The 23,777-nt window shown below is 40.3% G+C and overlaps 1 protein-coding gene across 3 annotated transcripts in view; it reads right to left on the minus strand.

Annotated features, from left to right (window-relative positions):
- plxnb1a (plexin b1a) overlaps positions 1–21,506 on the minus strand; it is a 70,090-nt gene extending 48,584 nt beyond the window's left edge. For 2 of the 3 annotated variants that reach the window (XM_025901692.1, XM_005454073.4), the window contains exon 1: positions 21,143–21,480. The gene's annotated coding sequence lies outside the window, so the exon portion shown is untranslated. Of the gene's footprint in view, positions 1–21,142 lie in introns of all 3 variants that reach the window. The other variant, XM_013273741.3, reaches the window with a different exon arrangement.
- Between the last annotated feature and the right edge of the window lie 2,271 nt (positions 21,507–23,777).

The following is a 23,777-nucleotide window of genomic DNA, read 5'->3' on the forward strand; positions in this document are numbered from 1 at the left end:
ACACTTTGGAAATCTTTGAGGGAAGGGCAGAATTTTTAGAGACTGGCTTATTGGAATGGTAAAGTACCATTAAAGTACCACACTGGAATTCAGTGAGCTTTTTAGAACAGCCCATCCTTTCACAAATGTTTGTCTAAGTAGATTGCATGACAAGATATGCTTGTAGTGACGGCAACACCTGAATTCAAAGATGTGTGTGGCCCAATATGGTTGTCTAAAAAGTGTATGTATGTAATGCGGTTTATGCCCTGCTAACTTTTTCACCCATGTGTGGTCATTCTTAGCTCAAAAAAATTAAACTAAATTGAAAAAAAATTTACAATTTAATATGGAAAAATAAACACACACACACACACACACACACACACACACACACACACACACACACACACACACACACACACACACACACACACACACTGGAAACACCCAAAACCTAACACTGAGGCTTCAAAACTCAGAGTCCAGAACTGAGTAGATCCATCTGTTATACAGTCTCAGCGTACTGTAGATGTCTCTAAAGCTTAAAGAGTAACAAGACCATTGCTAGGCTGAGCTGCTACTCCTTAATGGCGAGAGAAAGAAGAATTGATTCTATAGCAGAGTTGCATTAATATTTTATATTAAACACACGGGCTCTATTCCATTTGTTTCATAAGCTATTATCATACTAAAGACTGAAAATTATGGCAAAAACTGACCCAAAAAGCCATTAGCATTCTGTCAACAAACAGACAAAGGACGTTTGAATAGCATCCCTGTGCCAGCCGAGGGTCTCATTTCAGACCGGCCATATGCTCGGATGAAGCATCACGTCATCAAGGACACGCTAGTACGCTCATTGTGTGGCAGAATTCTAAGCAGGCAGCAATGGGACGTGCATGTGTATTCATTTGTTTGCGGATGGCCTGCATACATTACCACCTACAGCTTGTACAACCACATCGCTACTCGAAGTTGCGCGCACGCACACACACACACACACATATAACTGCCTCTTCTTTCACGGCACTCAATAGCCTAAGAAAAAGTCCTTTGTCGTCCTTCGTTGTCGTGACGACGTGCCTGGATCCAGTGAATAGAGAGTGTAGGTCCAGCTCTCCCAGTCTGTGGGCATTTTAATCAGCTTGTCACACTGTCTGTGGACTAAGAACACTTGAGCTCTCCTCTGCCCTTCTTTAAGCCAGAGTTGCTTCTTATTAGGTTTTTTTTTTCCACCATTATTTTATGATTCAGAGGCTCTGGTCAACATCAGCCCTGATTTTCAGCTGGATTATTGAATTACGGAGCTCACAATGACAGAAGAAAGTGCCACATGTAGCCACGAGACCAATAACAGTTAATATGCCTGGCCTGAAACCAGAAAATCTGCTCTGCTTTGTGCCAAACCTTCAGTTTAATAAGCTTTATGGTTATGAAACATGCAGTGTGTCTTCTCAGATGCGACCCAGAAGAAGCTGAAAGTAACCCTCTTCTATTCCCAGAGGAACTTATTGCTGGATGTTTGAGTTTGAAAGAAAGACCCATGAACATGATCTGTTTTATTCATGCAGCTCATGACCCCTATCCAACCCTTGACTCATAACATGCTAAGTGGAGCCAGTCCTGCATCCCCTCCTGTCTCACCCATCTCAATATATACTCACGCCTGTGTCTCTTGCTCTCTCTCACTCTCTCTCTCACCATAGCCCCCCCCCCCATGCTGGTATCTCAGGCGCCTATCTGAATGCCGCACATTTTCTGAATGCTTGGTGAGGGATTCTTTGCTGCCGTTGTCCTGCACCATTAAATCATTATATCAGTTCTTAAAAACAACAGAAATCATTTCCAGAGGTTAGGCAGGCCCATTTTAAACTTTAGTTGAAAATATGGTCAAACCAGTTGGAAATATGAAACTACTGGCAGCCTGATAAATGAGCTGGGTCACTTCTGCTTTCACAGCGAGTCTTCTGTATGTTTGCACAAATCAAATATCAGCAACCTTTAGGTTACTTGTGTTAGCTCTCACGCAAAGGATTCTAATGAAGGATGTCAAATGATGGTGACTATAAACATTCCTCCATTAATTTCTCCCAGCCTTGGGAAGACGAGGAAAAACATGTTGTTTTGTTGCTGCTACTTGGTTGTTAGGAACCACCTGACATGTCATCGCCTGTCCCTAATAAGTCACTGGAATGGTCAGTAACCTTGCATGCATGCAAAGGCAGTCTACTTTCATCTAAGACGTGTTTCATCTGCAGCCAGGGCACCCATGCTGACATAATCCCCCTGAAGCCTCTAAAAGGGAGTAGTGACAGGCGTTCCTAATTCACATTTCATTCTGGATCATGCTCTACAGTCCAGCAGGGTTTTTTTGTCCATTGGGTGGTTACTGGTGGGCACTTCCTGATCCTGGTGAGGTCTTTACAGAAGGTAGAAATGGCTGGTTAAACAGCTCTAAAATCAAAACGCTGCCATGAACACTAATAAAAGATAGTTGGGCAGCTATCCAAGTAGAAATTATAAAACATTACCCAGAACACCAGTATGCTTTGTCAGAACTGTTACAGAACATTTACCAAAAGCTGCTCTCCCCACAATTTTTTGCAACCTCCCTCGTCTCCTGATAATCTAAAATTGCTCTAATATTCTCACAGCTCTATTTTTTCCTTGTACTTGAAACAGTTATTCTTTCAACGAAATACCTATTAAATATGTATGTGTGCAATGTAAAAACCATCAGATTACCAGATTACCATGGAGTTAACTTTGCAAAGCTTGTAGCAGGATTTAGTAAGTGATTAGAAAATGCCCACTGGTGAGGAACAATTGAAAGAATACATTTAATGCAGGAGCTAAATACTGAAGGCTTCAGTCATAATATTTTGACAGTTTACCATTTCCTGTTGGTTCCTTTATGTTCAAAAACGTCTTCGGCTCATTTATCTTCAAAAGTGGCATTGGAGTGTAGACAGGTGGAAGGAACATCCTTGCCTTCTGTCAACAAGCCGTGTGAAGGACAGCTTCATTAGAAAGAAAATGGACGTCCCCCACCCCCGCACCACCAATTCGTGGACACGCCTATGCCACCCCCACCCCCATCCCCCAGCTTCCTGGGATAGGGCGAGGGAACAATCTGAGCAGGTCTTTTAGAGTGGGAGGTCTTCAATTGTCAAATGCTTAATAGACTGTGCTCTCTCCATCTTCCTCAGGAACATGCAAATACACACACACACACACACTGAGAGTGTCCATACTTGCAGACATTACCCTGCTATCTAAATAGGTGGCAGAAAATCAAAGATGATTGATGAGTGGAGTCTGGTTGTGTTGAAGGTCTAAGGTGTGTGATTGTGATCTGGGGACAAAAGAATCATTGCCAAAGGTTAAGCATATGACAAAACTCTCAGGAAGGCAAGAGGAGGATCCTAGATATCATTAATCACACAAGAACTGCTGTTTATATTCAAATGTCTTCTATTTCAGTCAATAACCAACAATGTCATTGACATTTTGTGGTAATCAGCTGCAGTAACATCGACTGTGGTAACGTCCAGCCCTCGAGCCTTGGTTTAGAGTGTGATCCAATCAATGCTTTCTTTAACATGTGTTAAAGCATAATTTAATATGTAGGGAGCCACAAAGACAATGTGCTCCATAATGAGATGGCCACGCCACAACCGCCTCCGACTGGGTCGTCAAGAGGGTACGTGGCTGCAAATCAGTAAATCTAAACAAATGCCAACCAACCTACTGCAGGAAGCATTCAGAGGTCTTTGTTCAAGAAGGGGCACGGGCAAGGACCCAACACTAATATGGCTAATGGCTTAAGGAACCCCACTGCTTCTTTAATTGAAGCTGGCTCTCTGACATCCAGTGGGGTACAGAGAGGAGAGGGTGAGATAAGAAAGAGCAAAGGCGAGACCCAGAGAGAGTCTGGAGAAGGTTAGGATAAGATTTAACTCAAATCTTGAAACGGCAAGGAGGGTGTGTGTGTGTGTGTGTGTGTGTGTGTGAGTGTGAGTGTGTGTACGCGCATGCATGTTTGGGCCTTGCAGGTCTGTGTGTGTGTGTGTGTGTGTGTGTGTGTGTGGTGGGGAGTCTGCATAGGGACTGTATAGCCAATCAGGATTTCCCCAGAGGTCTTAGGACACCTGGGATCATCAATGATTGATCAAACTAGATGCTTTAACCAAAGGGAGAGGTGGGTTTAAAAAAAAAAAAAAAAAAAAAGGAAGGGGATGGGGAGGTGAAGAGGCAAGAAATACAAAGAAATCTGTTTTACGTGTGAGTGCCTGTATGTGTGATAATAAAAGAGAAAGAGAGAAAGCAAATTCTAACAAGACAAAGGACAGAAAAGACCAGAAAAAAAACAACCAAAGTGGCCAAAAAGAAAAAAAAATAACCCCCAGAACAAAAGAGAGGATAAAGGAAAGCCAGATTCAGCTCATTGTATGTGAATCTAAGAGAGGCCGCTGTGGAAGCAAACATCCCCATCAAAGCCAAACCGCTGCAGCTCCAAAGAGACCCTGCTGCCTGCCCACATGGTTTTGGTTGAGCTCAGACCAGTGAAAGGAAAACAGAATCTTAGACTGATCTGTATGGGCTAGAAGATAATGCTAGGTACACACGCACACATGCACGCACAGTGCCCTCACAGTAACTTCTATAGATATAAACTACATCATTGGACAGGTTAGACTAGAACAACAACAAAAACCTGAATTTCATTTTACTTTCCCCAGCTTTAAAAAAGGCCCCAGCGGCTGAAAGTAGGTAAGACCATTTACACAAATAGAGTACTACGTTTCGATTTCAAAGGCTACCATGCAAAATCTGCTATAATAAGGCTACAGTGGTTTTCCTTTGTGCCCCTCGTCATGTTCACATGTCTATGAGTAATGAGCAACTCCCAACAACTACTCTAAAACTCCAAAACAAGATGGGTCTTTCTATAATAAAGTTTGCTTTATTTTTATATATTTCAAGTTGATTAAGACATTTTTTCAAAATAAAACTAAATTAAGTCACATTATTTGATCTTTCTTAGCTTTAATGAGTGAAACTAGACATTTATTTCTAATATTTTGAATGTAAAGTACATACACATTACTTTTACTTATAAATTACATTTTATTTGCACTAGTTCAACATATAAACTACCAGTCAAAAGTTTTAGAACACCCCAATTTTTCCAGTTTTAAATTGCATAATTTGCAATAAAATGTCTCTGCACTCTGAAATAAAAGCATAGTACAAATAAGCAATTGGAGTTAAAAAAAGAAATCATGGAATCAATTTATAGATCAAAATGTATTCTAAAACTTTTGACTCAAAGTAGCCAACTTTGGCAGATATAACAGATATTGTAGGTTGCTTAGGTTTCACTCTTCTGTCCAGTTCATCCCAAACCAGTATGATGGGGTTTAAGTCTGGAAACTGTGCTGACCACTTCATGTTTTTAAGCTTACAGTCTTGTTCTTTTTTCCTCACATAGTTCTGACATAGTTTGGACTTGTGTTTTTGGTCATTATCTTGCTGTAGGATGAACTCCTGACCAACTAGGTGCATACCAGAGGGTACTGCATGGTGCTGCAGAATGCTGTGGTAGCCGTTTTGGTTCAGGGTGCCTCCCACTCTGTACAAGTCACCGACCCTGGATCCAGCAAAACAGCCCCAGACCATCACACTTCCTCCTCCTTGTTTGACAGTTGATGCCACACACTGTGGATCCATCCTTTCGCCTACTCAACAACCTACAAAGATCCTATGTGATGGAGCAAAATTTCAAATTTTGATTCATCAGTCCATAAAACCTTCTTCCAGTCTTCTGTAGTACAGTGGCGGTGTTTCATGGCCCAGGCAAGCCTCTTTGTCTTATTCTGATGTCTTAGCAATGGCTTTCTTGCTGCAACTCGTCCTGTCAAGCCAGCAGCTCGAAGTCTTACAACCGCTATTAAGCTGTGCTTAAAGCCGTTGTCCTGTGAGCCGCCAATCACACAAGCTGTTAACTCTCAGAAACTTGTCCTCTGATTCAGTTGTGGCTTTGGGTCTGCCAGACCTCTTCCTGTCAGAGTTTGCTGCAGTTTCTGAGTGCTTTTTGATGGTGAAGGAAACTGTACTCACTGACACCTTGACTTTCTTTACAATTTCTCTGTAGGAAAGACCTACATTTCAAGTGTTATGATGGTCTGTCTCTCTTCCATTGTTAATTGCCGTTTTCTCACCATTTTTGTAGCAAGACACTACTTTCTGCAGTACAATACTGTTTAAGTGATGGTCACGAGGGTATGTTACCGCAGTGTGTTCCAACACTGCTTTTATGCAGACAGAGAGGGTTGTAAGTAATCCAGAAAAGTTGGAACACCTGTAGGAATTAGTAGCACCAGCTTTAAAGGCTTGATCAACCTTCACTGCTGCAGAACAGCTTTAAATTGTTAACCAATTTTGTGTTCCTTGAAAAAGGCCTTTTTGTATAATTCTTAATAGTACATTATTTTTCAGTTTTGGGTAACCTTACCTTTCTTTAACCTCTGGCAGTTCACCACTTACCTTTGTATGACTTCAAGCTATTCATTGGACTTGAATGACTTGAATTGTAATAAATAAATGGAAAAATTGGGGCATTCTGAAACTTTTGACTAGTTGTGTATATTTTGTTCACATCTGTATGACAGACACCTGGGAGAGCAAAGGAAAGGGCTACCAATGTTACACTTGGTGAATTGTAGTTAGCATTAGTGTTTATTTGTTATTTTGGCATATGTATATGCCAGTTTTCACTAACATATATATATACTGGCTGGCACAGTATCAAGAATCCAGTGATGTGTACCCGAGTCAAAGGCTCACCTTCCTGTAGATGGAGCATTTTTAAATATGCTTTATTTGATGAAGTCGTTTGAAGGATCTGAGTACCTCAAACCACTGCTAAAGACCCCTGCATAGCAGCTTACATTAGCTACTTGGCTGCTCTGCTTGGTACTATGTTCAAACTAGACATGTGACTCAAATATCTAATAAAATCCAAATGCAGATAATCTTGTACTCTTGGGTTCAGTGAAATGTATACAGTATTTGGGTCTGATTACACAAAACTAAGAGTAAAACTGGGGCTGAATGTATTATTGGATAAAGTCCTGCAAACTGAACCTTTAACACATTAGGTGGTTTAAGTACAGAAAAGGGAAGTAGAAAGAAGAGTCCACATATTTTTAAGACCTTGAATCTAGAAGGGTGGTGTATTTTTATTTAGAAGACAGATTATGGGACTGTTGTTGTTGAGCTCCACGTGTATTGTAATCGTCATTGTTTGGAAACGTAGGGCACGGCTGAGCAGTGAAACCTGCTTGTCTCGGCGGCTGGCTTTCGAGTAAAGCAGATTGGCTCCGAGGGTTGCCTGGCATTGTTGCTGAATGTCTGAATAAAGACTCAAATCCACTCCCTGTGTCAGCACTGCTGCTAAGAAATGCATTATTAATGAGAATAGTCTGACTGATGCTTGGGATTAATTACAGTAGCTATGAAAGGAACCCCTCCCCTTCCCCTTTTTTGTCAGAACAATGAACCCAGCAATAATTTTTGTCTTTTCATTCAAGATGAAAATTAAACAGTGCAAGTGGTTTACAAGAGTCTTGATAGTGAAAACATTACCGTGTGGTTAGATAATTTACACTCCACACTCTGTAAAGCGTGCCATACGCCTCTTATTTTTCTACACTTTGCAGAGCAACAGTTGCACTGGCTGCGTTTTTGTCACCTGCTTGGTCACATGGTCAAGAGCTAAAAAGCTGAGAGCCCTTTCCCTGTAGACCACTTGTAACCTCTTTTGTTAATAGGCTCCCTGATAATGCAGCTGGGTGATACATCACAATAGCACAGCCAACATGTGTTTAAGCTCTCTCAGTGAGAAGAACTTTGCTTTTATAAGTGCTTTATGAATCATTTCATTTAAGGCAATAAATGCTCCAAATGAACGGCATGAGGCAATAAATCATTCTCATGTCCTCTTTGGAATTTTTACAGTTATTTGAGGTAGGTTAGATCACTACCTTTATATGCTGCACTTTTATTTGGCTCCCTATGTCTGGATTATTTTTCCCTCTGAAATAAAAATAACAACCCTCCCAAAAAATAGCAATAGAAAAAGAAAAAGAAACAACAACACACAAACAGGTCTATACCTATATAACTACAATAAAATAATATATACAAGTTTATAACTAAAGGTAATTGCAGCTGTCACACTTTATAATCATTTACTGTAATCAAATAAAATGCCTTTTTTTTACTCTTAGCTCCGTGTGATCTCACAGAGAGCAGATATTAACATTGTTATCTCGAGCACGCAGCTGTTGGTGTGAGCACAAAGGCGCCACCGACCTGCTGGTCAAATCTTTCGGTTGAGAGCAGCAGTCAATCAGAAGAAGCCTAGTTTAAAGGGAGAGGGAAAGAAGGTAAAATTCCTTGTTTGAGCCAAAGCATTACTCATCCATCAAACTATTTTCTAACATTTATCCAGGTTCAGGTCGAAGGGGAGCAATCTAAGCAGACAAGCAAACTTCCCTTTTCCTGTCCACCTCTTGCAGCTCATCCAGGGGAACGCTGAGATTTTCCCCAGCCGGCCAAGAGATATAATTTCTGCCCCTGGCCCCAACACACCTCACCTAGGAGGCGTTTCAGCAGCCATCCTAGTTAGATAGTCGAACCACCTCAACCGGCTCTACTCTGAGTCCCTCTCAAATGACTGAGCTCCTCACACTACCTCTAAGGGAGAACCCAGCCACCCTTCAAAGGAAACTCATTTCTGACACTTGTATCCGTGACCTCGTTCTTTGGGTCACTACCCAGATCTTGTGACCATAGGTGATAGGGAAGTATATTCACTGGTAAATTGATAGCTTCGCTTTTACACTGTGTACAATTGAATGTGATTACATTCCAAGAAAAGTCAAAAACTACCAATAAGCGTGATGCACGTTTGTCATGTCACGCCAAAAAGTTCCACTGTTTGCTGAAAAACTAGTAAAATTAATAAAAACAAGTAAAAATGCACTGTTCATGATGGCAAACTATAACACTGCTGATTATTTAAAATTATCAATAACAAAACCACTTTCCTGGCATTCTACATTATAAGCAGTGTGTATCAAACCACAGCTCCAACCTGGCATCAACAATTCCTCCACTTTTCATTTTGTGCCCAGCTTTTATACAGAGGTGTAAAGAAGTGGCGTTTTTAAGGTATTTTTGAAAACAAGAAGAATGCAGAATAGTGCCAGCCTCAGCCTGCAAGTGAGAGTGCTGCTGCTACCTTAAAACCACAATTCTCAAGCCACATTTGTCTGGCTGTCATACAGCTGACATGACTGGGGTACAATTTTTCTCGCTAATCTTGCAAAAATAAAAGGTCCTGACAATAGCTGATGACTGGGTGATCACCATGTGACTGTGGCAGCTCCTCCATCCTCCTCATTCATCATCCCAACACACATAGGCAAAAATGCTCATTCGCGCTCACTACGGGTTGTTGTTGGTTTCAATTAGCGGAGGCAACATCTGACACCGGGACACTGGATTCTCTATTGATTGGCTGAAGCTTTAGAAGTGCATGTGTCAAGGGCAACTGGGGTCAAACTGTGGACCCCCAGGATAAGAAAAGATTCAAAGAATGACAGAAGGGAGGGACAGAGGGAGGAGAGAGAGGCAGGCAGACATGGCCTATATAGATATGGCTCTGTAAGAAGAGGGGGTAGAGGAAGATCCATTTAAATGGAACACAAAGCCAGAAGGCCAAGGTGTGTATGCGTATGTGTGTGTGTGTTTTCATGTGGTGGTGATGGTGAGAGGATAAGAATAATCTGGTCTGTAAAAAGCAGTTCAGTATTCAAGGTAAAATTGCATAAATGCATACTAAATGTTAAAAAATCAGCTTTGGTTAGTCAAGGGTTAAAGTTAGTTTAGGATTGGGAATGACTGTAGCCAGTGCAAACGTGTGCGTGTGTGTGTGTGTGTGTGTGTGTGTGTGTGTGTGTGTGTGTGTGTGTGTGTGTATGAGTTAGAGTCTGGTAGGGGGGGGCGCTTCAGCAGCTGGACAAACAGACTTGGTCTGACTACTGTTCAACTAATGGAGACCACATACACACACAGGCTCAATAACAACAACTTGTGGGCCGTTTCTCATAATGCCAGCACCCTCTTTTATGTGAAAGCTTGATCTTAGAATAATAAGCAGGTTGCATAGCTTGTGGGCTGAGCCTGTTGGGAGGTATCATTGGTGTAAACTCAGAACAATAAAAGGGGCAGAAGACCCCACCTGGAGATAGATGCCGTGTAGCAGCTACCATCTGTCTACAACCATGTAGTCAAGCTCTATGTATTAAATGTCTCTGTGGCAATGAACTTGGGAAAAACAGCAAGCCTGATGTTATCCAAAGGGAAGGTGCAAAGGTAGGTGAGGTGCAAAAATAAGGGTGCTGGTGTCTTTCTGTCAACTCCAGCATGTACATCTACTGTTACACCAAGATTTAACTTTGCTGCAGTATTTTCTTTTATGTATTATGTTATGTCTGTTATGTTGTACTTATTATGTTATGTTTCCATCTGTAATAAATTCAAATTGTTTTGTGCCCATACTTTGCTACATTGTTGTGTTGCTGTGTACTGATTTCTGACTTAAACCTCCAACACACAGACATGAGACTCAAAAGCAGCTTCCTTTTTCCAAGATTCATTCTTATACTGTACGCGATGGACACAGTCACCCGCTGCTATTCTGTGTATTCTGAACCCTCAACGTTAATGTTTTGCCTGGCACTATGTTAGTTTTTTGGAACTACAAGTTACTATATTTGGACAAGAGGCTGGAGTTATCAGGTAATGCTAGCGACCTTGGTTAGCAGGCAACATTTAAGTTGCAAATTCATTCACGTTAAATAACTTAGCCAAGAAACAGAAAAGAAAAAACCCCACTATGTGCAGGTGAAGTTCTTTTTTTAACATCTCTGAGGTTAGCCTATCCTCTCATCTTTCAAATAATAACTTTTTGCTTTAGTGACTCCCTAGTTTAGAGTTACTAAATTATGTGAATCATCAGATATCACAAACACACCTATTAATTGTTAAATCTAACAGAGTGCTTGCTCCAGCATTGAGCATGGAGAAAAATTGACTATTTTTATATAAAAAAGTCTTCTTAAACTATTAGCTATTCTCATTCTATGTATTCCAGTGTGGTAAGAATCTTTATATAAAAATGCGTCACTACTTCAATGTGCTGCTGAACATGAAACTCATTTTTCTGAAGAAGTGAAAACAGTCCCACAATAGAGACACTTGCTTTCAGCTGAATTGCGGTGCAAAAATTTTTATATCAGTTTCATTTCCTTCACACCAACAGCCTGTGAATCGTGCAACAAAACAGATTTACTCGTTCATGTTGGGAAAATTTTCTTACACTGTGCTAATTTCCAAATACTTAGTTTGCTGTGACCAACAGAGCAGGTGAGCCCGGAGTGTGACAGAACTACAGAGGTGCACATCAAACATTCAGGTGTCTATAAAGATCCAGTTACTGTGTTTGGATGATTTCCTCCTGTTCACTTACTGTGTGGTCGACTATGCTGTAACCACTATGAAAATCTATACTCCCCGACTACACCCAGACACACTGTGCTCACTTTGGTTAGCCTCCCCACTGCCACATCACTTGTTCTGTTACATACATATAAAGTAAACATAGCCCAGAGCACCCATACATTTGTTTCCTGCAACAGGAAATTACATTTCAGCTCTCCATGTCAATAAATAAATAAATAAATAACCCAATGTATATTTTATCCATTATACGTACAAGAGTTATTGTTGATCACCAACTATTAATGAACCATGACTCAAGCCCCCACTGAGATCTTAAGCTTGCAGAAGTGACTGATAGGAAAATAACACTGATACTGTTTTATCCTGCTACAAATAATTTATTTTGTGGTACTTAAATTGTATGACTGCTATATGATTAATGCACTTGTCATCCTCTTTTCTTCTGTGCAAGAAGAAAAGAAAACATAATTCTGGCACACATCAACACAATTCACAAATTTCCAAAACAAAGTCTGCGGCTAGGCCATGGTTAGGGTTAGAGTTGGCTTAGACCTCAAAGGGTTTACTATCAGAAGACAAAAAAAAAAATCATGCAAAATCAACCAATGCAAGTTGGAAAGTTTGGGGCTTTTGGTCACATAAATGAAGCAAATTTCAAAGTTTGCTTTGGCAGGCATTATTCACTATGCTGTGACGTGTCGTGGAGCAAATTATGACTCAACTAAAGCTTAATCACAAAAGCTTGCCACAGCAGGTAGCTCCATGTATTTGATTTGGCAGGTTTTTATGCCAGATGCCCTTCCTGACACCACCCCAAAGGAATCTGTGTTTCCTTCTGATATCAAACCAAGGATCTTTTACCTTTTAGGTGAATGTGTAAACCACTACACGTTGCAGCCACTGTTAAGCAGAAATGTATAACAGCAGCCACATGTTGGATTTAATTCAGTTTTATTTATATAGCGCCAAATCTCCTCCATATGATTTATATAGTAAAGACCCTACAATCAGCTGACCCACTTTGAATGCTTGCTCATAGGAGGACATCTGATTATTAGGGTTTTCTCAGACCATGGGAAGGAAAAACTCCCTTTTAACAGGAAGAAACATCTAGCAGAACCAGGCTCAGGGAGGGGCAGCCATCTGCTGCAACCGGCTGGGGGTGAGGAGAGGGAGAAATCTTAACTAAGTGAAGCAGTATAGCAGTAGGAGCTTTACTCCTTAAGCAGACCATTTCTGACTTTACTTTATACTCCTTGCGTGACATATGGGCCCTTCCTTTTAGGGCCTATATTTTGTAAAACCTCCCCAAAGGGGTTCAGGAGTTCAGTTCCTTTTGTTCCTTTTCAAACGTAAAATTACTTAAAAAAGGCAAAAAATGTATTACGACTTTCTTTTTAATCCAGTGATTCCAAACGCCAGCTGCAGAGTAACAGACATTTTAAAGTGAAATGTGGCATCTACCATAGCAGGGGGGAAAAAACAAAAATCTCAGCCAATTCAAAATGTATTTGACTATAGGATTATTACAGTGCATAACTTCAGCACTGACCTAGACATGAACATACACAAATCAAGCAAAAAAAAACAATTTCCACTAGGGTTCTAGCTTCCTTATATCAACAGCCTTGGCTTTATGTTAATAAGCAGGCATGTTTTGATTATGGCCGACTGCCAACTGGATCATAGAAATGCGGCAGACTAGTGGACCGCCATGGTCGAACCGGTCAAACAAACCATCTAAATGATTTCCTCCTCTTTCTGCTGCAGCTGCTGCATTTGGAGTAAGCACACACCAAATCCCAGTTTTTCTCTGCTACACTCCGCCCACAAGGCCAAGATCCTTTACTAAATTATACCATTCTGCTCGTCTCCTCATCTAATATAACATTGAGTGAGCAGCCACTCAAACGCTCGGAATAGTCTGGCAGAAAAGCATCTCTCTGTCAGTTCCCATGAGCTAGAGAACAGGGTAATTTAAAGCCACTTTTCAGGTTCAATACCAGCCTTCCGGAGAAATCGCACATAGAATGAGATCAGCATTTCCTGCTGAGTTACTGTGTTTAAGCATAATTGGAAGGCCAGCATTTATTGCACAACTAAACAAAACATATATTCAACGCAAAGAAACTAAGTTAATAGATTGTAGAACATAACTTTCTGAATTTACTCGCCAGACAGATTAAAAAATTCTATCCAGAATTTGCAGATTAGCTGTCAGATCAGTTGTAACTGTTGAATCCGTGCTGCACATGAAATCAAGTAATGTCTGTACAAAAAAGCAATGGCAATCACGGAAGTAGGCTACCCAGATGTTTGCATTCATTAAAAAAGCAGAAGTGGGGCCAATTACTTCCAACAGACTATTGAGAAAAAAAGTAGAACTTGGAAAATAATATATTCAACAGGGTTCAAGTCCTGCATTGTTTGGTTTATGAAGGATGGGACTGTGAGGTACATCAACACAATAATACCAAGACAACTAGCTATGGTTGGTAACCTAATGTTTGCAGGAACGTTATTGCACGTTTTAAGTTATTTCAGACCACAGACTGTAGCTCTTCCATATCCTTGACTTTTTTGACATCTTGCTAGCATACATGTAATCTGGAAGGCTCATTGTCACATGCGACTGTCCAAACATCAATCAAAACTTTCATGTGGTTTGTGATTTGTTTTTAAATTAGCAAAGGCCAGCTTTATCTTCCCTACGCTCAGCCTGAAGTGGACTTCATACTGAGCGGTCCTTGAGGTTTTATGGTTTACTCTTCAACTTTTTTTAACTTTCCCCCAGTTTCTCATTAATCAGGAGGAAGCGTAAGAGGATTTTAGTTTTATCCACCATGAAAACCTAAAGTGCCAAGTGCGCTGATTTGAAAGTGAAAGAATAATCGAGAGCAGCAAATGTAAATATTGTCCAATCAAGGAAGCAGTTAAGTAGCGAGTTGCATTTTCAGTAAGGTCTGAACTAAATTCAACTTTTTCAAATCCAAAGAGCTATTGCTCAAATAACCTCATTAATACCAGTGACTGTTTAACACAGACAAAATAAATGGCATCAGTATGGTTTACTGATAATCAATAGCCTTGGACAGTTACAGCTCTGCCCTCATCCCCTCTCTTGAGTAGCTTAAGGGGATTTAATCCATCTACTATCTGTTGACATCTAGACTGACACTCTAAAAATCCCTTTCACTGCTGATAAACCTGAGGATTAGACAAACAGCCGAGTAACAGCAGACCCCTGCAGACAATGAAGAAAGCAAAGCTGACTAAGCCTCCGGACCTTACTTTTCAAGTATCCAAACAAGTAATCCATTAGCTCAACTGACAGCAGAGTGAAGCAGCTAAGTTGGGTTTGTTTGATCAGCCAATTCCCACAATTTTATCTTGACATTTGTGCAAATGATATTGATCATTCATTGACCACTGGTGATTTTCAATTGTTATTAGTCATTAATTCTAGCCTGATCTTGAGAACTAACAGTGAAGGAATGATAACACCCATGGCAGTAAAAGGCAGTTGCCAGTATACCAAAGAGCTCAAGCAGCTCAGGCATGTCTTATAAAAAAGGAATGCTCCACCTGTGAGTCAGCCACATCACTAGCATAATTCTACTGGGTCCAAAGGCAACTGTCCAGATGCCTAGGGCTGGATTTCAGGGACAACAGTTTAGTGGGAAGAGGGTTTATGTTTCTAGCTTTGCAGCAACTGGACATACATGTAACTGTCTGATAGTTTAGGCACCATGGACTCAAATATGCACACAACTCTCTGTAGTGCCACCAAGGACTAGGCTCAGCAATCAGTCAGACCCCTGATTACCACCGGCAGATCCAACGTCATCAGTGATGTCTTAGACACAAGCCGGTGCGAAGAACTGGAAAAGAGCAGAAAGTCTAACCTGAAATCTAATGAAAATGGTTGCATTATGTACAACAAAAAGATGCTGTTTGAACAGTCCCTGTAATGGTATATGAGGGTGATGCAGATCGAGTTCCCACAGCAGTGTCATTTCACTGAACCTTCAACGCAGAATATAAATTATGCTTATTAGTCACATTTCTTCTGAAGCCTTCTGGGTTTTGACATGAACAAGATCAAGATGTCATTTCCTTTTAGCTGTTGTAATGAATTAACCCAATTCAGCAAGAGTGTCTTATATGTATTGTAACTCTGTAGTGAAGAGGGAGGGTTAGGGGCCTGAAGCAGTAATACAGAATGGGGCAGCTGGGGGTTTAAGGTTTTGTCTAGAGCATGGGCTGCAGCCAGAGCTGAGGCTCTCCAGGGAGCTTGGTAAAGGGACCAGGGATGTGGCTGAGGCAGGGCACTGGTGGATAGTGGCACATGCACAACTGTCCCACGGCTGAGGGCTGCTTCAGAACAATAAAAGCCACACCCTCTGGGTTTAATAAGGCATGCCTTCTTCGGACCTATTGTAAGAAGATTACCTTTTCAAAAAGGATTACATGAATGAGGATTAATGTTGACCTTATTGTTGTATTAGCTAGGGATTCTATGCTATTCCGGATATTGAATTTTTTTTAATCCAAATTTTGATACTTCATTCTGAACACCGTCTTCTCAGATGAGGCTGCCCGGCATAAAGGGATAGCAATATTATTGCTACAATTCAGCCACGGTACACAAACACCTACAGGCCAAAATTACGGAAATATCAACCCCCCAAGAAAACATCAGTATAATATTCAAGCTTTCCAGCTTCATGTGCAGGTGTGATAAGCAATCCAAAGAACAAAGGGAGGAGATGAATAATTTAGTTATGGAAAATAAAAACCCAATTAAAAGCATTTATTTAAGTTTATAAGAAAGAAGAAAAAAGGGCGGACAGCAAAATACATGTTCATAAAATATCAGCTAGGAAAGAGCTGCTAACACAACAAAGAGAACAAGAGGCACTCCTTTATCCACCAGCATTATTCTGCGATGAGGTAAGTAGCTTGCTCAACGAAAGTTTTGTAAAATAAACATTATTAGTAATAGAAGTTACTGTCACATCTACACTCATAGCGAGATTATTTCATTTGCATACAAAATGCTGTTTCCTGTCCATGAACATAAAGGTAAGTGTGGTAAATATTCCCAACACCTGGGCAGTAACACATCTTCAATCGACCACATAGGACGCATTATGCTTTCTTCTAAACTCAGATGAAATACTAGATACTGTACACCACACTGCAGAAACGTTTTTAGGACACTGTCAGTCAAGCACTCCAAAACACCAAGTCTGCCTTTGAAGTTTCTCTAAATTACTCTAGAATATTACTACTTTTCTTTGTGGAGTTCCTCAGAACAAAGTACAATGAAATTGTACCTTTTTGAGTGAATCTAATTCAAATTTCTACAAACCTGTTAGATTTCCCATTAAAAAAAAAAAAAAATCTTTCCTACATTTTCCAAGGGGCATGTTCTAAAACGTAGGAGATAAATTGTTAGATAAGGTGTTGTAGACAAAGAAGTGAGACAGTCTAACCACGATGAGTAACCAGCTTTCCGCTTCCTAACACTGCCAAGAAATGAAACCTTATCTGTGGATTGGTGGTTATCTGGGCACCCCCATCCATCTGCTTAGTTAACTGATTCTACCAAGAAGAGTTCAAGCTGAATTTTTCACTCATTATATCGTACCCTTCTAGCGGAACCAAAGATATGAATCAAGGTTCAGTATGTGACACATGTGTGTGTGCGCGCTTTTCTTGACAAACGCCCTGTGCCTCTATTGTAAATCCTGTATGGTCAATAGGATGAGGGAACTGAAAGGGGGTTTCCATTTAAGTACGGTGAATGAAAGCTTGCTCCTAATGAAAAGGAGTATTTATTAGGCTGCCAATCTGACTGTCAGCCAACTCCCGCGAGGGCTTACTGAGGCCTAAGATCCAATCTAGCCAGGAGATAGCAAGCGTATCTGAAGCAGGGTCAACCAAATGTGAGTTGTCTTAACTAAGCTTGGAAAACCGATAAAAGACGCAGCTTGGAGTTAGAGAAGAGAGGAAAATACAGGCCGAGAGCTTGAACAATGCCTTCTAGTTTCCTTTATCTTCCTAGGGATGCCTGTGGCCACAGTGGTGCCCCAGCAAGTGTTCTCTGCAGATTCTCCACTCCCACACCCTACTACCACAAACACACACACACACACACACACACACACACACACACACACACACACACACACACACACACACAGAAGAATGTACCATAAGGGACCACCAGCTGTTGCAGTGACCGATACGGGGAACGCCCTAATACTTCTATCATCAGAATCTGGTGTGCACATTGTCCCCCTCTCAAACACTGATGCACCTACTTGGATAGGCTGTTTGCCCTCTCATTTCTTTCCATGCGAGTTCATGTTTCTGATTATGATTAAGCAAACAAGTGCCTTGAAATCACCTAACAACTTAACAACACAGTTACTCATTAACAAGCGCTCATCAAAACTCAGCAAGGGATCACATCCTTTCCTGTTTTTATGATTACGCACCAAGCAACTGATGCCTGTGTTACTAAAAATGCTGCTAAAAATATATCTCACATCCTACTACGGTATGTGACACCCGAGATGAAGGTTATGGATGAGACGGCCTGCTGAGGAGGCGTCTGATTTCAAAAGGAAAAAGCACTCCTTTTACTGTTCCCACTCATTTCCACTTTTCTCGCTGTTGAAAGGCAAACTACTTAACCTACAGTGCAGTCAACACTTGATACCTATAAATCAAAAAGCTCTGTCCTTGCTGCATGTGTGCTGAGCAGTCCTGCTTCTGTGACTCACAGAAAGGGCTAGAAAGCGGTGGTTTGAGCAGCATCACTTTTTCAATGACCAGCTGCAGCTGAAGTGGCCTTCGACCCGTTCCTCTCCGTGTGTCTGAGAGGTTTGGGCTCCGGAAGAAACCTAAATGCTTGCTGTATGCCACATATAATGAGCATAATGAGCCACAGTTTGATTTCAAAAGCTCTCCATGTAGAAATGGCAGCAGCCCTGCGATACTGTTTTGGGTGTGACCCAGAAGATTTCTTGTTGTAAGGAGTCTGAAACCTAAAAAAATTTAACAAAAGGTTATAAGTGAAAAACAGAACTAAATTAATAGGTGTTCGTTGAAAGAATATAAAACATTACATGTTATTTTAACCATTCCTGATTTTTATTATCATTCACTTTTTACTATAATTTTAAACTCCTATATTTTTTAATGTCCACTGTATTTTTTTTAACTTTTGGATCTGTGTGTGGGTGTGTTTGTGTAATAAGGTTCACTATCTATTGTCAGTCATACATTAGAAACTCCTGAAACAGTAGCTAAAGCAATGTAGCCTAAAATTTAAAGCTATCAAACACACTAGCTAATGTCACTTCAGACTTTTATGTTAGTTCAGAAAATTACAACATATTAAACACAACTTATTATTACTGTCAACTTTGATAAAGACAAGAAAGATGTTGCTAAAAATGAAGACAATATATGAATATATGCAAGTTCTCATTAGCTAATTCAAGCTAAAATGTTTGCTAGGTTATACTAGCTACAGCTCAAAGCAGTACAGCAGTATACGGATCATGGATGCACTGACTGTTAAAGTTTGGTTACCAGTATTTAGAAAAACCTATGAACGACAATGCCATTTTCTTTTATTATTTTTATTCCACTTTTAGCGTTAGGCAAAACCAACATGATTCATTAAAGCTCTACCAATTTACTTACAGACTAATGTTATCAGTTGATATTAGCTAGATGATGATTTACCAATATCATTATTTTTAATAGCCAATAAATAAAAATTTTAAAAGCAAAGAAGAGACAGGGAAAATCATCATTCAGCCATGATACAAGTATTGATGCTGCATAGTTTGTCCACCAGAAGTTACTCTGCAACTTCCCTAATGAGGACAACAGTTAGTTGGAATGCCACACATGCATAAGCAAGTGAATAAATAACACATTTTATATTTTAAAACAAATGCTAAGTCTCCAAATATCAATATTGTCCTCAAATGTCTATAGCAGTTTGGCTCTAATATTCATTACAATCTTTCAGGTCTTCAACACCTTATTTTGTGACACTGTGACACAAATGTTAGCCACCATAATTGGTAATATATTGTTTGCCAATAGGCAATCCAATCAGTCAGTTTGTCTGATATCACGCAAAAATGTTGATACCAACCAATACTGGCAACCATAAGCTATATTGGTATATTTCTTCAAAGAGCATTTACATTTGTTTGATTCGATTTATAGGGTGCCAATTCACAACAGCAGTCACATCAAGGCACTTTATATTGTAAGATAAAAACCCTCAAGGTAACATAAAGTTTTATATTGCCTTTTGCAAACTTTTCATTCAAGCACACAGTCAGCTTACATGGCACAACTGACAATTTGGCTTTAAATCTATGAACAGTGTAACTTTTCTACAAAGTGATAAAGCAATAAAAAGCACTTTCTTTCATCCCCCACAGTCCATCGTGGGTAATGCGATATCGTGCTTTGGAACAGACCATCAGCAAGCAGATGGCCAGCTATTCCAAAAGTGTCTGGATGATAGGACCTACATAAGTAAGGTTCAAGACCGAGCTATGCAGCCATTAAAAATGCATATGAATTGTCCTATCAAAACATTTGACCCCTTTAAAAAAAATGGGAAGAAAGCCTGCTCTCCATCACTGACCTCTCACAAGACTTAGAAGAGAGTTTTTCTGGAGGCTCTGATTTGACTCAATCAATCTCTAAGCTGTTTCTCATGTTGCTGGATTAAATCTGACAGCTGTTTTAAAACAGGAGAACCAGCTGTTGAGCTACAGTCAAGCTTCCTTTTTTAGCCATTTCAACCAAACCACGCATTCACCCCGCACTCAAGAACATCAATCTATGAGAGAAACATCTCTGTCTTAGGGTGAGCTTCCTCATTGTCTAAAGGCTGATTAGATGTTTCTCGTCACCACACGCGACATAAACAACATCCACGATCATTATCCAACAATGAGAGGGAGTCCATGTTCACGCCTCTAAACGCCGGTGAACTCCGTCAAGTTCAGTGAACACAAAGTGCGTGATTTCTGTTTTCTAAATGAGGGAGTAAAGAGGCAGCCGCATATGTCCGGGAGAATGTTAGCAGGTGAGCAAGGCATTTGACATTTGGCTCGCACAGCTCATGCACATTCCTACATCAGCTGACAAAGAGGGTGCGCACGGTGGTCCCGCTCTGTGTCCATTGTAAAGCAGTCTGGTCTGAGTGTGCTGGGTAAGCTGGCACGGAGACTGCGCGTGACGCTGACAAATTCTGTTATATCCCAACAAACTGCGAGCACAATACTGCAAAATTACAAAGCAGGCCCACCTTCCATGTCAAACAAGTGCCTAATATGAGTTCAAGTTATAATAATACTTGTAAATGTTCCAACATTATGCCACCAAGCAGGTTTCTGTCTTTAACAAAGAAAAACTGAATAAGAATACAGGCTATTATTCTTAATTTTACAAGAGGTTCTTTTGCCACAACTCCCGCATGTTTTTAAATTTTAATCAAGGATGGCCTTGAACTTACCTGTTAGGTGTAAAGCTGGTGAATCAGCCGTCCATAGTGCTGACTGCAGTGAAACGGAGACTCACATCCACGCTAACAAGCAGAAAGTATCTGTTGGGGTTAACCTCTACTTCGCGATTCAGACGGGGAGGAAAAAAGAGAAAGAAAGAATTTCTCAGCGCAGTTTAGAAAAAACAACTGAACGTAGAAAGAAAGTCCCAGTCCTGTCCGGTGGGTGTTTGTGGGTGTGGGTAGGTGGGTGGGTGTTACCCTCAGAACCAGGAGCGGTCTGTTGTTTGACCGCAGGACGGGGACCTCTACTCAGCTGAGAGGGTTCAACAGCTTTGCGGCTGAGTGAGCGTCAACGTCCGAGTCTGTACCCGCGAGACCGGATAATAGCCTAGCCTAGAAAATAAAAGCCTCGACTGTTTTATACCGGAAAAGACATTTTATTTAGTAGTAGTAGAAAATATCTCCACTTCTATTTTTTTTCACTGTGGATTGGATGACTGAAAATATGTTTAAATTTAACAAATCCCTCAATTAGTTGTCAGAAGAGTCCATAAAGTTAATTCATTTCAATTCAGTTTTATTCATACAGCACCAAATCACAACAACAGTCGCCTGAAGGCGCTTTATATTGTAAGGTAGAAACTACAATGATACATAGAGAGAAAAACCCCATCATATGACCCCCTATGAGCAAGCACTTTGGCGACAGTGGGAAGGAAAAACTCCCTTTTAACAGGAAGAAACCTCGGCAAAACCAGGCTCAGGGAGGGCCGCGACCGGTGCGTGCGTAATTCAGGCCTCGAGCCTAACTAATAATAATTGCTGTTATTATAAGTAGAAATAGTTGTCAGTAAAAGGTGTGTAAGTCTTGAGGATCATAACAGATATTTGTATTTACATTCACCTGCTTCTTTCTGCAGTTGGCTGTGGATAACACAATGTGCTTGCATATACTTTCTATATACAAGCTGTATGTTCTTGGAATATGGAAATAATTCAAAAGTGCCCTGGTAAGTTCAATTAACAACATTAACAACACCTACCACGGTCTAACCCAAATTATGTTCTTACTTGGTTTAAATGAGTGCATTTAACCTAATTTAAAGTAGTTTTTCAAACTTCACTTATTGATATTGAGTTAAGTGTACTTCTTGCCCAAATATACCAAGGAGCATAGTTGTGCAGACTTGTTTCAGTTTGTAGTTTGTACTTGACGTTGTTTTTCTAAAGTGTTGCTGTAGCTGTGTGGTGTATGACGGACAGGAATGGAGCAAAACTGAGATCTCACATGATGTATATAGTGTGGACTCAACTTCACCTTAATTTTTTGCTTTTTTGCTTTTTTTTGTGACAAAACAAGCTTCTTAATAACTACTTGATAAATGTCTAGAGAGAAAGGGAAATAGGGAGGGAAAGCCTGCACAACTGCCTCAAAAAAGCAAAACCAGAAGAATACAAAACTCTCTTTCTTTCTCTCTCACACACACACTTTATCTTGCTTATAGCTGTCTCCATCTTCAGTAACTTCATCCTTACTTCCGTGTTCTATATCGAGGCTCTATAACATGAGAGGATTATTTTGAAAATCCACATCAGACGTATTGCACTTCTCCTGTTGGCTTGACAGCAGGGTGTAAGTTCATGGAGCGTGGTGACAGATTTCATGTAGCACGGATGTACATTAAAACTTGATCAGACCACATGCTGAGAGAAAAGTATATATTCTCGGACAGTTCAGTATTATCTGTAATTGGGATTCCCTTTGCTTATTAGTTTGGATAACAGTATGTGACCAGGGTTCACTAAGGTTCAGATGATCATGATGAAGGAAGCTGTCATCACGAATCTTTGAGGAAGTTTTGTGGTTGTTGTTGTTTGTTTAAATCTCCAGTGAAGTCGAGTTTGTAAGTCCTTCAGGATGAAAATGAAGTGACGTCAAAAGCCGGGACTCTTCCCCTTGTCTGCACCAACCACAACGATGTGTGACTGCCCTCTGCTGGCAGAGGGTCAGCTTTACTTCCCAAGTGTGACGTGTGCCTGAATGTTTCTGGTGCTGAGATATTTTCATAAAAGAACAGAGGTCGAATCTGGAGCTCTCCCACATATTCCTTGTTTGTTTACCTTTTTCAAACACTTGTCCTTTGTTGTGCGCAGACAAAGTAAACCACATGTTAGCCCACATTCAGATAGTATTTGATTAAGGTAAGTCATAGATTCCTTGCAGACTATGAAATATTGGTAAGCATTGCTCTGTATTTCTTTTATGCTGGCAGTCGTATAACACTGCTGGAGACTACGAGATCAATAATCTTTGAGTTTCAAACTAAATCTTAGTCAAAATATGACTTTTTTTTTCATATTTATTCATTTGTTGGAATGTAGATATTTTTCAAAACAAACAATTATTTATGAATCCCACTACATTGGTGCTGCTTTAAAGAGTCTCCCATAATACATGATTAAATATTTGTGATTTCTCAGATGTCATATACAGCTGACGCTACTTTTAGGAAAGTTAAGGTTGGTGGTTCAGTCCCACATGTCCTTGGCTAAGATGCAAACCCTGAGTGTGAATATTGAACAGAAAGCACTTAAGCACAGAATCTGTGAATGCTGTATAAGAACCATTTTCCATTTACTGTGA

This window comes from Oreochromis niloticus, linkage group LG20 (genome assembly GCF_001858045.2).
Source record: "Oreochromis niloticus isolate F11D_XX linkage group LG20, O_niloticus_UMD_NMBU, whole genome shotgun sequence".
In the NCBI taxonomy this organism is placed as follows: Eukaryota; Metazoa; Chordata; class Actinopteri; order Cichliformes; family Cichlidae; genus Oreochromis; species Oreochromis niloticus.